The sequence below is a fragment of the Dermacentor albipictus genome, unplaced genomic scaffold (genome assembly GCF_038994185.2).
Source record: "Dermacentor albipictus isolate Rhodes 1998 colony unplaced genomic scaffold, USDA_Dalb.pri_finalv2 scaffold_17, whole genome shotgun sequence".
Classification (NCBI taxonomy): Eukaryota; Metazoa; Arthropoda; class Arachnida; order Ixodida; family Ixodidae; genus Dermacentor; species Dermacentor albipictus.
In genome coordinates, this window is record NW_027225571.1 from 8,062,356 (window position 1) to 8,073,648 (window position 11,293).

An 11,293-nucleotide genomic window follows, 5' to 3' on the forward strand; every position below is an offset into this window, starting at 1 on the left:
ACTGACACCAGAGTTTCAAGAGAGCCCTTGAATGCAGGGCTGTTATTCGTGTGCCTAAAAGTTGCCTGGCCAGATGATTTTCAGGGTGTCCGTTTCGGCTAAAAACTCTAAGACTGTTTGCAGATTAAAAATAGGTTCATCGCTAAGAAAAAAATGCAGGGTGAAGGGGTAAATTCTCGCAATATGCAGCAGGGAAATACTTTTTCCTCTCTGTTTCTATTGCAGGGTACTGAATAAGAGCATGGAGGACAGTGAGATTATTGCCGCACTTAACACAAGTTGGAGGATCGCCCCCAGTCAAGAGATGAGAGTGGGTGCCGTATGTGTGGCCTATCCTTAATCGGCAAAGAAGTACTTCCTTGTACCTTGCTATTTTCCCATTTATCCAGTTCCCCAGTTTTGGTTTTATTATGTGAAGCTTATTCATTGCTTGTTTATCCCATTCGCCTTGCCAATGATTCCGCAATTTACTGCGTAGAAAAGGGTTTAGGTCTGTGGCAGGGATGGGGATATTTGAATCTGCATCGCTAAAAGTTACTGACCCAGCGCTTTCGTCAGCAGCTTCGTTGCGTTTTATACCTTTGTGACCAGGTACCCAGCATATCACAATCACTTGATTGGACATATATAGGGAGCACAACAGACTGTACAGCTCACTAAAAACTGAGTTTTTATATTTTCTTGGTCTAAGTAGGGCTCTGACTACACTTAATGAATCTGTAAATACAATAGCCCTAGCAAGTTTTGTGAGCCCTATGTTTTCAACAGCCGAGAGTATAGCGTAGGCTTCAGCTGTAAATATACTTGTGTGTGGATTTAGTGCTCCGGATACTGAAAATGAACGTCCCAGAGCTGCGTAGGAGACTCCTTTAGAGGACTTGGAAGCGTCTGTATAATATTCTGTACAGGAGTACTTCTCCTGCAGTTCACGAAAATGGAATTGTATATGTGCTTCTGGTGCCTTCTTAGATATTTCTACGAAAGAGATATCGCATTCAATGGTCTGCCATTCCCATGGTGGGAGGAAGCGAGTGGGTGCCATTAGGACATTATCTGGGACTAAGACACCTGTTTCTTCTGCCAGTGTTGTCAAACGAAGGCTCAACGGAGGTCTAATAGCTGGGTGGTTACGAAATAATCTGGCTGTAGAAACTTCATGAACAGATGAGTGACATGGATGCTGAACGTCTGATTTAATCTTAAGGGCATAGGAAAAGGTTAAATATGTCCTTTGGAGATGTAATGACCAGTCATTGCACTCCACATACAGGCTTTCTACGGGACTTGTCCTAAAAGCGCCTGTAGCCAGGCGTATACCCATGTGGTGAATGGGATCTAGCATCTTTAAAGCACTAGGCGCAGCAGAGCTGTATACTGTTGCTCCATAGTCGAGGCGGGACCGTATAAGGCTTTTGTAGAGGTTCAAACGGCATCTCCTGTCACTTCCCCAAGATGTGCGGGACAAGAGCTTTTGTAAGTTCATTGTCTTCGGACGGCTCGCTCTCAGATACTTAAGGTGAGGGACAAATGTTAGTTTAGAGTCTAAGATGATTCCTAAAAATTCATGTTCGTGGCTGACAGATAGCGGTTGTCCATTAAGATGGACAACAGGGTGAGGTAATATACCTCTCTTCTTAGAGAATAGAACGCATGTGCTTTTTTGGGGGTTTAACTTCAATCCATTCTCGTCAGCCCACTTAGATATTTTGTTTAGGCCAAGCTGTATATGTCGCTCACAGATAGAAATATTGCATGATTTAAATCCTATGTGTACGTCATCCACATACACTGAGTAAAACATTGTTCGTGGTATGACGCTATAGAGGGAATTCATTTTTACGATGAAGAGCATGCAGCTCAGTACACCACCTTGTGGCACACCTGTTTCCTGCGTTAATTGACGAGATAGTACTTTACCAACCCTCACATGGAACGTACGATTAGAGAGGTAGCTTTGAATCAGGTTCAAGAGATTGCCTCTGACACCCATACAAGCCAGATCACGAAGAATTCCAAAACGCCAGGTTGTGTCGTATGCCTTTTCCATATCTAAAGATACGGCTAATAAAAACTGCTTGTGCACGAAGGCATCTCGGATATTCGCCTACATGCGGACAAGGTGATCTGTCGTACATTTACCCTCCCTAAAACCACACTGCAAGGGGTCTAGTATTTTATTGCTCTCAAGATAATGAATTAGGCATCTGTTTACCATTTTCTCAAAGAGTTTGCATAGGCAGCTTGTCAGGGCTATAGGCCTGTAGCTGCAGACCGAAGTTGGATCTTTGCCCTCTTTGAGAATAGGAATGACCACTGCTTGCTTCCAGGCAGATGGAATGTAACTGGCAGAGAATATGGAATTAAAGAGTGATAGTAGTGTTTTGTGTGTTTCGACGTGTAGGTGTTCTATCATCTCATAAACTGTTCTATCGCCTCCAGGAGCTGATTTATTGCAACAGTTCAATGCAGCCTGAAATTCCACCATGTTAAATGGCCGGTTGTAAGGTTCATTTTTATTTCCTTTCCGGTTCAGAGGCTGGCGTTCCACTTGTCGCTGATATCTTAGAAATGTATCTGAGTAATGGGATGAGCTCGAGATGTACTGGAAATGTGCCCCTAGCGAATCAGCTTGGTCCTCAATAGTGTGTCCTTGTGTGTTTACTAAAGGTAGAGGGTGAGTTTCACGGCCTTTTATTTTGTTGACCCTATTCCAAGCTTTCCGTTCGTCTGTATATGAACTGATGCTACTGATGTATTTTTGCCAACTTTCCCGTTTGGCTCGGCGGCGTGTTCTTTTACCTAGTGACTTTATTTTCTTGAAATTGATAAGATTCTCGGCAGTTGGAAATTTGCGAAGGTGACTCCAAGCCTTATTTTGATTTTTACGAGCTTCTTTGCACTCCGCATTCCACCAGGGAACACGTCGCCTAGTGGATGATCCATTTGATTCAGGGATACAGAGTGACGCCGCATCAACTATAAATGCTGTCAGATATGCCACGGCGTCATCAATAGAAAGTGCAGAGATGTCTTCCCAGGTCATGCGGGTAAGTTCTTTATAACGTTTCCAGTCGGCTGAGTCGACTATCCAGTGGGGAATGCATGGGGAGCATTGATCATGTTTTGTTGGTTTTATGATAATTGGAAACTGGTCGCTCCCGTATGGGTTTTTAAGCACGTTCCACTCTAGATACGGAACGAGTGTACCGGATGCAATGCTCAAATCGATCGATGAAAATATTTTGTTTGCCACGCTATAGAATGTAGGCTCTTTATTATTTAACAAACATGCACCTGTAGTGAAGAGGAGGCTTTGTACTAGGCGTCCCCTGGCATCACAACGACAACCTCCCCAATGGGTGTGGTGTGCATTGAAATCTCCGACGACAATATAAGGTTCGACCAGTTCATTATTAAAGCTTTAGAATTCTGTTTTTGAAAGATGGCAGTTCGGAGGGATGTATACTGAGGAAATCGTTACTAGTTTATTAAACAGTATCGCAGGAACTGTAACTGCCTCTAGGGGTGCTTTAAGTTGTAATTGTCGGCAAGCAACACCCTTATCTAGAATTATTGCCACACCGCCGGACGAGCCAAAAGCGTCGTCGCGGTCTTTTCGGTATATGGCATACTGCTGGAGAAAGTTCGTGTGTGAAGGATTAAGATGTGTTTCTTGGACACTCAGCATCTTTGGATTATACTTATTTAAGAGTTCCTTAATGTCGTCTAGGTTGTGGAGTAAACCCCTGACGTTCCACTGTATTATCTGCGTATCCATAATGTATGTGTTTTGTGCTGTGTGTTATTTGATCCACACCGATGGCACCGGCCGTTGGAATCTCAGCGCTGCCACCAGCTGTTGGAACCTCAGTGCTGACACCCGTTGTTGCAATCGGACCCTTGGCGCCCGTTGTTGCAAATGGGTCGCAAGCCCCAAGGGTAGCGTTGGCCTGGCGGCCTGGGGCACACTGGAAGCATCCGAAGGTCCCAGCAAAGCATGAGGCGACTGCTAACAGAACAACTTGTTTATTCTAGCATCGCAAAGAGCGGGCGGTCAGGTCGACCGAAGTAGAGAGACGGGAGAGCACGTTACTCAACAGAAGAAATCGGAGCCTCTCTCCTGGCGTCCGGGGGCAGCTGCTCTTATACTCTTGGCGTCGCGGGCAAGAAGGAAGGTCACGGGACGACACCACGTGACAGCGGCGACGGACGGACTGAGAGACACGTTGGGACAAGGAGGTGACGCATCAGCCGGGCCGGCGCCGGTCAGACCTCCTCGCTTCACACTGGGGGAGCTCCTCTCCCCGGCTGCCGCGCTTTGACAAGCGTGGGCACACACACACACACGCACACACAAAGACACGTGGCACTGAACATGCCGGGACGCGCTCGGCGGGGATGCGTCGCGGCCGCTCCGAACGGGCCAAAATGTCCGCCGCTTTGAACGAAGCCCCGACGTCCGTTGCATCCGCGCTGGCCATATCGCGCGTCGTAGGCGAAACGTAACAGACCGCCCCGCCGGGGGAGGGAGATCCCGATGGTCAGGGGACTGCATCCGCTGTCCGGAGGGATGTCGCTCGATGGTGCTCATAACCGAAGTCGGTCGTCCCTCGGCGTTTCTTGAGCGCAGCGCATCGAGAAGGCCTCGTTCTCACGTTCAGGTTCACACAGGACACTGCAAAGTGACTTCAGGAGAGTTGCCATTTTTGTTCTCTTTCCCAGCAAGCGTTAGAACTGCGCCGAAACTCAGCCGCTCAGTCAGCAAGCACGGCACAACCCTCACTAAGCCATGCCAGGCTCTTTCCCCTTTTATACTACTGCCTAGTTCCTTACAGTAGTCTATAGCAGCACTGAGAACGCGTCCACAAATCGGAAAATTGCACTAGAAAGCACATCATCACTTTGAAACACTACGCAAAAGCAATATGTTAAAAATCCTGCCTCAGGAAGAAAAACATCAATAACAAACAATTTTGAGGCTGATTCCCACGTTAGGGGCTTCGACTTAAGCCATCGGCGTTACCGTTGAGACTCCCCTTTTTGTAACGCACCTCAAAGGAATACTGTTGCAAAGCGAGGCTCCAGCGCAGGAGGCGGCCATTTTTGGGAGAGATGGTCTGCAGCCATTGGAGAGGGCAGTGATCCGTCTCAACGTTAAACCTCGAGCCGGCTAGGTAGCATGACAATTTCTGAACGGCCCACACGAGACACGCACACTCTTTCTCGGTGGCGCTGTACGCCTGCTCACGACTGGTCAGCTTACGACTAGCATACAGGACGGGGTGTTCTACTTCTCCATTTTCCCGTTGGCACAGTACAACGCCCATGCCTCGCTCACTAGCATCGCACTGAACAACGAACCCTTTGGTGTAGTCGGGCGATCGTAGCACAGGCTGGCTTGTTAGGGCGCTCTTTAGGGCGCTAAAAGCTCTTTCCTTTGTCTCGTCCCAGACGACTGTTTGCGGCTCTGTCTTTCTTAGAGCATCCGTCAGGGGAGCCGCGATATCAGAGTACCTGGGGATGTACCTCTGATAGTAGCCGGCGACACCTAAGAACGACCGAATATCGGTCTTCGTGCGCGGTTGCGGAAAGTCTCGCACAGCGGCCACCTTTATTTCACACGGGCGGCGACGACCCCGACCAATCACGTGACCAAGGTAGACAACCTCGGCCTGTGCTAACTGGCACTTGGGAGCCTTGACTGTCAAGCCCGCTTCGCGCAGGCGGGTTAGCACTGCCCGCAAGTGTGCCATATGCTCAGACCAGGATGCGGAGAATATCGCTACGTCGTCTAAATACGGTAAAGCGCATTCTTGCTGTCCCCGCAACACTTTATCCATGAGGCTTGAAAAACAGTATGGCGCGTTCTTCAAACCAAAACTCAACACTTTAGGACGGAATGTTCCCATTGGTGAAATGAACGCCGCATACCTACTAGCCTCTTCTGTAAGTGGAACCTGCCAATAACCCCTGACAAGATCTAGGGTGGAAATAAACTGAGCGCTACTAACTTTCTCAAGGCGCTCCTCGATGTTAGGGATCGGATAAATTTGATCTTTAGTTATGGAATTTAGCCTGCGGGAATCGACACAAGGACGAGGTTCCTTGCCCGGTACCTCAACTAAAATCAAAGGGGAGGTATAATCACTCTCACCCGCCTCAATAACACCGAGCTGTAGCATCTTCTTTACCTCAGCCTCCATATTATCGTGCTGGCGGGGTGACACCCGGTACGCCTTGGATCGTACTGGCTCTGGGGAGGTAAGTTCTATATTATGGGTGAGGACAGAAGTCCTACCAGGCCTCTCAGAGAACTGACCTTGAAACTCTTGTAAGAGCTGGTGTAGTTCGGTTTTCTGCTCAGGCGACAGCGGTGCTTTACTGATTAAGTCACTAATGACTTGATCGGTGTCTTCCCTGTTCGTCACTGAGCCTAGTCCCGGAAGCTCGACCGGAAGTTCTTCGGGAGCGTTTACCATCATACACACTACTGCTTCCCGTTGTTTATAGGGTTTGAGCAGATTACAGTGGTAAACTTGCTGTGCTTTCCGTTTTCCTGGCAGACTGACCACGTAGTTGACGTCCGACAGTTTTTGAACAATCCGTGCTGGGCCCTCCCACTGCACGTCGAGTTTGTTTTTTAGCGATGTGCGCAATATCATGACATCATCGCCCACCTCAAAACGACGGGCCCTGGCTGTCCGATCATAATAAACCTTGGCCCTCTGCTGGGCCTTTGCCATTGCTTCACCTGACAACTCCTGTGCCCTTCTTAAGCGTTCGAGGAGCTTAAGCACGTACTCCACCACGACTGGGTCGTCGCCCCTGCCTTCCCACGATTCTCGAAGCATGCGAAGCGGAGACCGCAGCGAGCGACCGTACACCAGCTCAGCTGGCGAAAACCCCGTAGCCGCATGCGGCGCGGTCCGTAATGCAAACATCACCCCAGGCAGACACAGCTCCCAGTCAGTTTGATGTTCAAAACACAATGCTCTCAACACGCGCTTCATGACGGAGTGGAGCTTCTCAACGGAATTCGACTGCGGGTGGTGCACTGAGCTGTGTAACAGCTTTACCCCGCACCTTTCGAGAAAGGCTGTCGTCAAAGCGCTAGTAAACACTGTGCCCTGATCTGATTGGATTTCCGCAGGAAAACCAACTCGCGCAAATATGGACAGCAGTGCATTGACTATCTCAACTGAGCTGAGTTCTTTAAGCGGCACTGCTTCAGGGAACATTGTCGCTGGGCAGATCACAGTCAAAATGTGTCTGTACCCCGTGGCTGTTACCGGCAGAGGTCCCACTGTATCAATAACGAGCCGTCTAAAAGGCTCCGTAATGATAGGTACCAACTTCAACGGCGCCCTCGATTTGTCCCCTGGTTTGCCCACCCGCTGACAGGTGTCGCATGTCTTGACAAAGTGGTCTGCGTCCCGAAAACACCCTGGCCAATAGTACTCTTGCAAGAGACGGTCCTTAGTTTTCTTAACTCCTAGGTGTCCGGACCACGAACCCCCATGAGACAAGCGCAACAGATCCTGACGGTAGCACTGAGGCACGATCAGCTGATCGAACTCCACTCCCCTGCGGTCTACATACTTCCGGTACAGGACCCCACCTCTTTCCACAAAGCGAGCATTTTTCTTGGTGATACCTTCCTTGACAATGCAGCGTATGTTTTCTAGGCTGCCATCCTTCTTTTGCTCGGCTATCAAAGCCGACCGGCTGACTTTTAGCAACCTATTAAGTCCGTCTGACGTAGGCGCGATGAGCAAATCTTCAGATAGCTCTTCTAACTTTCCCGTGTAGGGCATTTCCTCTCCAGTATCTGGTGTCTTTAACGCTACAGGCTCAATTTCATTCAGTTCGGGCGTGCTCTGAATATCAGCTTGCTGCTCCTCTGACCCTTTCTCATCGTTCGACAACGTCGGCCCCGCAACTACCGCCTTTGCAGCGAGCTCCCGAACCTTCGATCTGGTTAAGGCCTGAACGCTAGCCTCACCAAACAAAAGCCCCTTCTCGCGCAGGAGGTGATCGGACCTGTTCGAAAATAGGTACGGGTACTGGGGGGGCAGCATAGATGACACCGCCGCCTCCGTCTCAAGTGCTCCGAAAGGTCCTTCAATAAGCACTTTTGCTACGGGCAGACACACGCTATGAGCTTCCACGGCTTGCTTAATCCATGCGCACTCGCCCGTGAACATATCGGGTTCTACGTAAGAGGGGTGAACTACATCCATCGTAGCTGCGGAATCGCGAAGCACTCGGCACTCTTTCCCGTTCACGAGGAGGTCTCGCATGTAAGGCTCGAGAAGCTTCATGTTCTCGTCAGTGCTGCATAATGACAAAAACACGACTTTTGTTTTTGTTTCCGGACACTGCGCCGAAAAGTGACCCGGCTTCTGGCACGTATAACACACGCGCGCTTGCCTCGCCTCGAACCGCTTTCTGCGTTCGGCTTCGGCTGCCGCCGTCTCCTTACGTTCGGTCGGACTGCTTTCACTCGCGTCCGCACTACGTGTGTCCCCCTTTGCTCTCATGGGCGTGAACTTCGGCCTCTCAAACTTGGAGCCAAATTCACCCTTTTGACCGTCCTTAGCTCCGCGAGCCCGACGCGTCACAAACTCTTCGGCTAGCTCAGCGGCTCTAGCCACCGTACTAACGTCTGGCCTATCCAAGACCCAGTAGCGCACGTTCTCAGGTAACCGACTATAAAACTGTTCTAGCCCGAAACACTGCAGAACTTTCTCGTGGTCACCAAACGCTTTCTCTTCTTTGAGCCACTCTTGCATGTTTGACATAAGCCTGTAGGCAAACTCTGTATATGACTCAGTTTTACCTTTTTCATTTTCCCGAAACTTCCGACGGAACGCCTCCGCTGACAGCCTGTACTTTTTTAGCAGACTCGATTTCACTTTGTCGAAATCCTCTGCCTCCTCTCTCTCCAAGCGAGCGACTACGTCGGCCGCCTCGCCGGGTAACAAAGTGAGCAAGCGCTGTGGCCACGTTTCCCGAGAGAACCCCTGCTTCTCGCACGTTCGCTCAAAGTTAACCAGGAACAAACCAATGTCCTCTCCAAGCTTGAACGGCCGCATTAGGTCAGTCATTTTGAACAATACTCGTTCTCCTGCACCGTGTGCCTGACTTCCATTACGAGCGCGTTCCATCTCTAACTCGAGACGCTTCATTTCCAAAGCGTGTTGACGGTCGCGCTCTCTTTCTTTCTCTTGTTGCTCTCGTTCTATCTCTTCTTTACGTTCACGCTCATCTATCTCTTTTCGTTCTCTAAGTTCGTGCTCCTGTCTTTTTGCCGTCTCCCTCTCCTCAATGGTCTCAAGGCATTCCGACAGCTCGTCATCCTCAGCTCCTAACTCAAGAATAGCCCTTAGCAGTTCTGGTTTTCTGAGTTTGTCTGAGACATCCAGACTCAACTCTCTTGCAAGCTCCAACAATTTCGGTTTGCGCAACGACTTCAAATCCATGGCTGCTCTGAATGCTGCTTTCTCTACTGCCTACTATTGTCTTGCCGCAAACTAACCCGGCAGCAACGACAACCACAATTACCAGCTCTGTTTCTGGCACTAACAAAAGCCTGGCAAAACTCAGAAGAAGAAAGTCCCGCACTCACCAAACCTCGCAGCCAAGAATTCAGCGCAGTCGTTCCGCTGCAGGCAACCAGTCATCACACAGGGCTCGTTGCACTGCTCCCGGATGATCGTTGTGCTGCTCAGCATACAGTCAGCCGCATATCTTCGCTGCTGGCCTCCGTTGTCGCGATCTCACCGCTGGCAACCAGCTATTTGATCCACACCGATGGCACCGGCTGTTGGAATCTCAGCGCTGCCACCAGCTGTTGGAACCTCAGTGCTGACACCCGTTGTTGCAATCGGACCGTTGGCGCCCGTTGTTGCAAATGGGTCGCAAGCCCCAAGGGTAGCGTTGGCCTGGCGGCCTGGGGCACACTGGAAGCATCCGAAGGTCCCAGCAAAGCATGAGGCGACTGCTAACAGAACAACTTGTTTATTCTAGCATCGCAAAGAGCGGGCGGTCAGGTCGACCGAAGTAGAGAGACGGGAGAGCACGTTACTCAACAGAAGAAATCGGAGCCTCTCTCCTGGCGTCCGGGGGCAGCTGCTCTTATACTCTTGGCGTCGCGGGCAAGAAGGAAGGTCACGGGACGATACCACGTGACAGCGGCGACGGACGGACTGAGAGACACGTTGGGACAAGGAGGTGACGCATCAGCCGGGCCGGCGCCGGTCAGACCTCCTCGCTTCACACTGGGGGAGCTCCTCTCCCCGGCTGCCGCGCTTTGACAAGCGTGGGCACACACACACACACGCACACACAAAGACACGTGGCACTGAACATGCCGGGACGCGCTCGGCGGGGATGCGTCGCGGCCGCTCCGAACGGGCCAATATGTCCGCCGCTTTGAACGAAGCCCCGACGTCCGTTGCATCCGCGCCGGCCATATCGCGCGTCGTAGGCGAAACGTAACAGTGTCTAAGAAATTTAGATTATATAAGCTCACGAGGCCTTTTAAGGCCCCTTAATACGAGCTCTCTCTTTCTTCCCGGTGCGCTTGAGGGAGCTGCGCCGTCCCTTGGGCGTCTGAGACGCCGGGTTGGTGCTTGTATCCATCACCTCGTCTGAGGCGGTGGATACTGCCAGCGGAGCAAGCACTTTCGCGAGAGTGGTGGGCCGCTCTGTACGAGCAGTGGCCCTGGGTACAACAGGCCCGGAGGCCTGCTGGCCCTCATTTGCTGGTGACGGAACAGCGTTGGCTGTTCCAGTCAGGGGTGCGGATGGTGTGACCGCCGTCACTCTCCGAGTGACTTGGGCGGCCGCCGAACGATGTGGCGCTGCCCCCCGGCGTGCCACCTCGGTGTAAGAAGGACTGCTCTGATTGTTGGAATGGAAACGTTTGCGGGCCTCTGGGAAAGTCAGATTTAGTTTTAACTTGAGTTCGATTATTTGTTTTTCTTTTTTCCACGAAAGGCAGGATCGCGAGTAAGCAGGGTGGTCTCCTTCACAGTTGGCACAGTGGGTTGCTGAACTGCAAACGTCAGAAGAGTGTTCGACGGAGCTACACTTGGCACAAGTAGCACGCCCTCTGCAGGTTTGGGACCCGTGCCCAAAACGTTGACACTTAAAACATCGACGGGGGTTTGGAATGTATCGCCTGACACGTAGCTTGCAGTAACCGGTCTCGATTGATTCAGGAAGAATGCTGGTTCCAAAAGTTATGATAATGTGCCTAGTTGGTATTTCTTTGTCATCTCTTCTTATT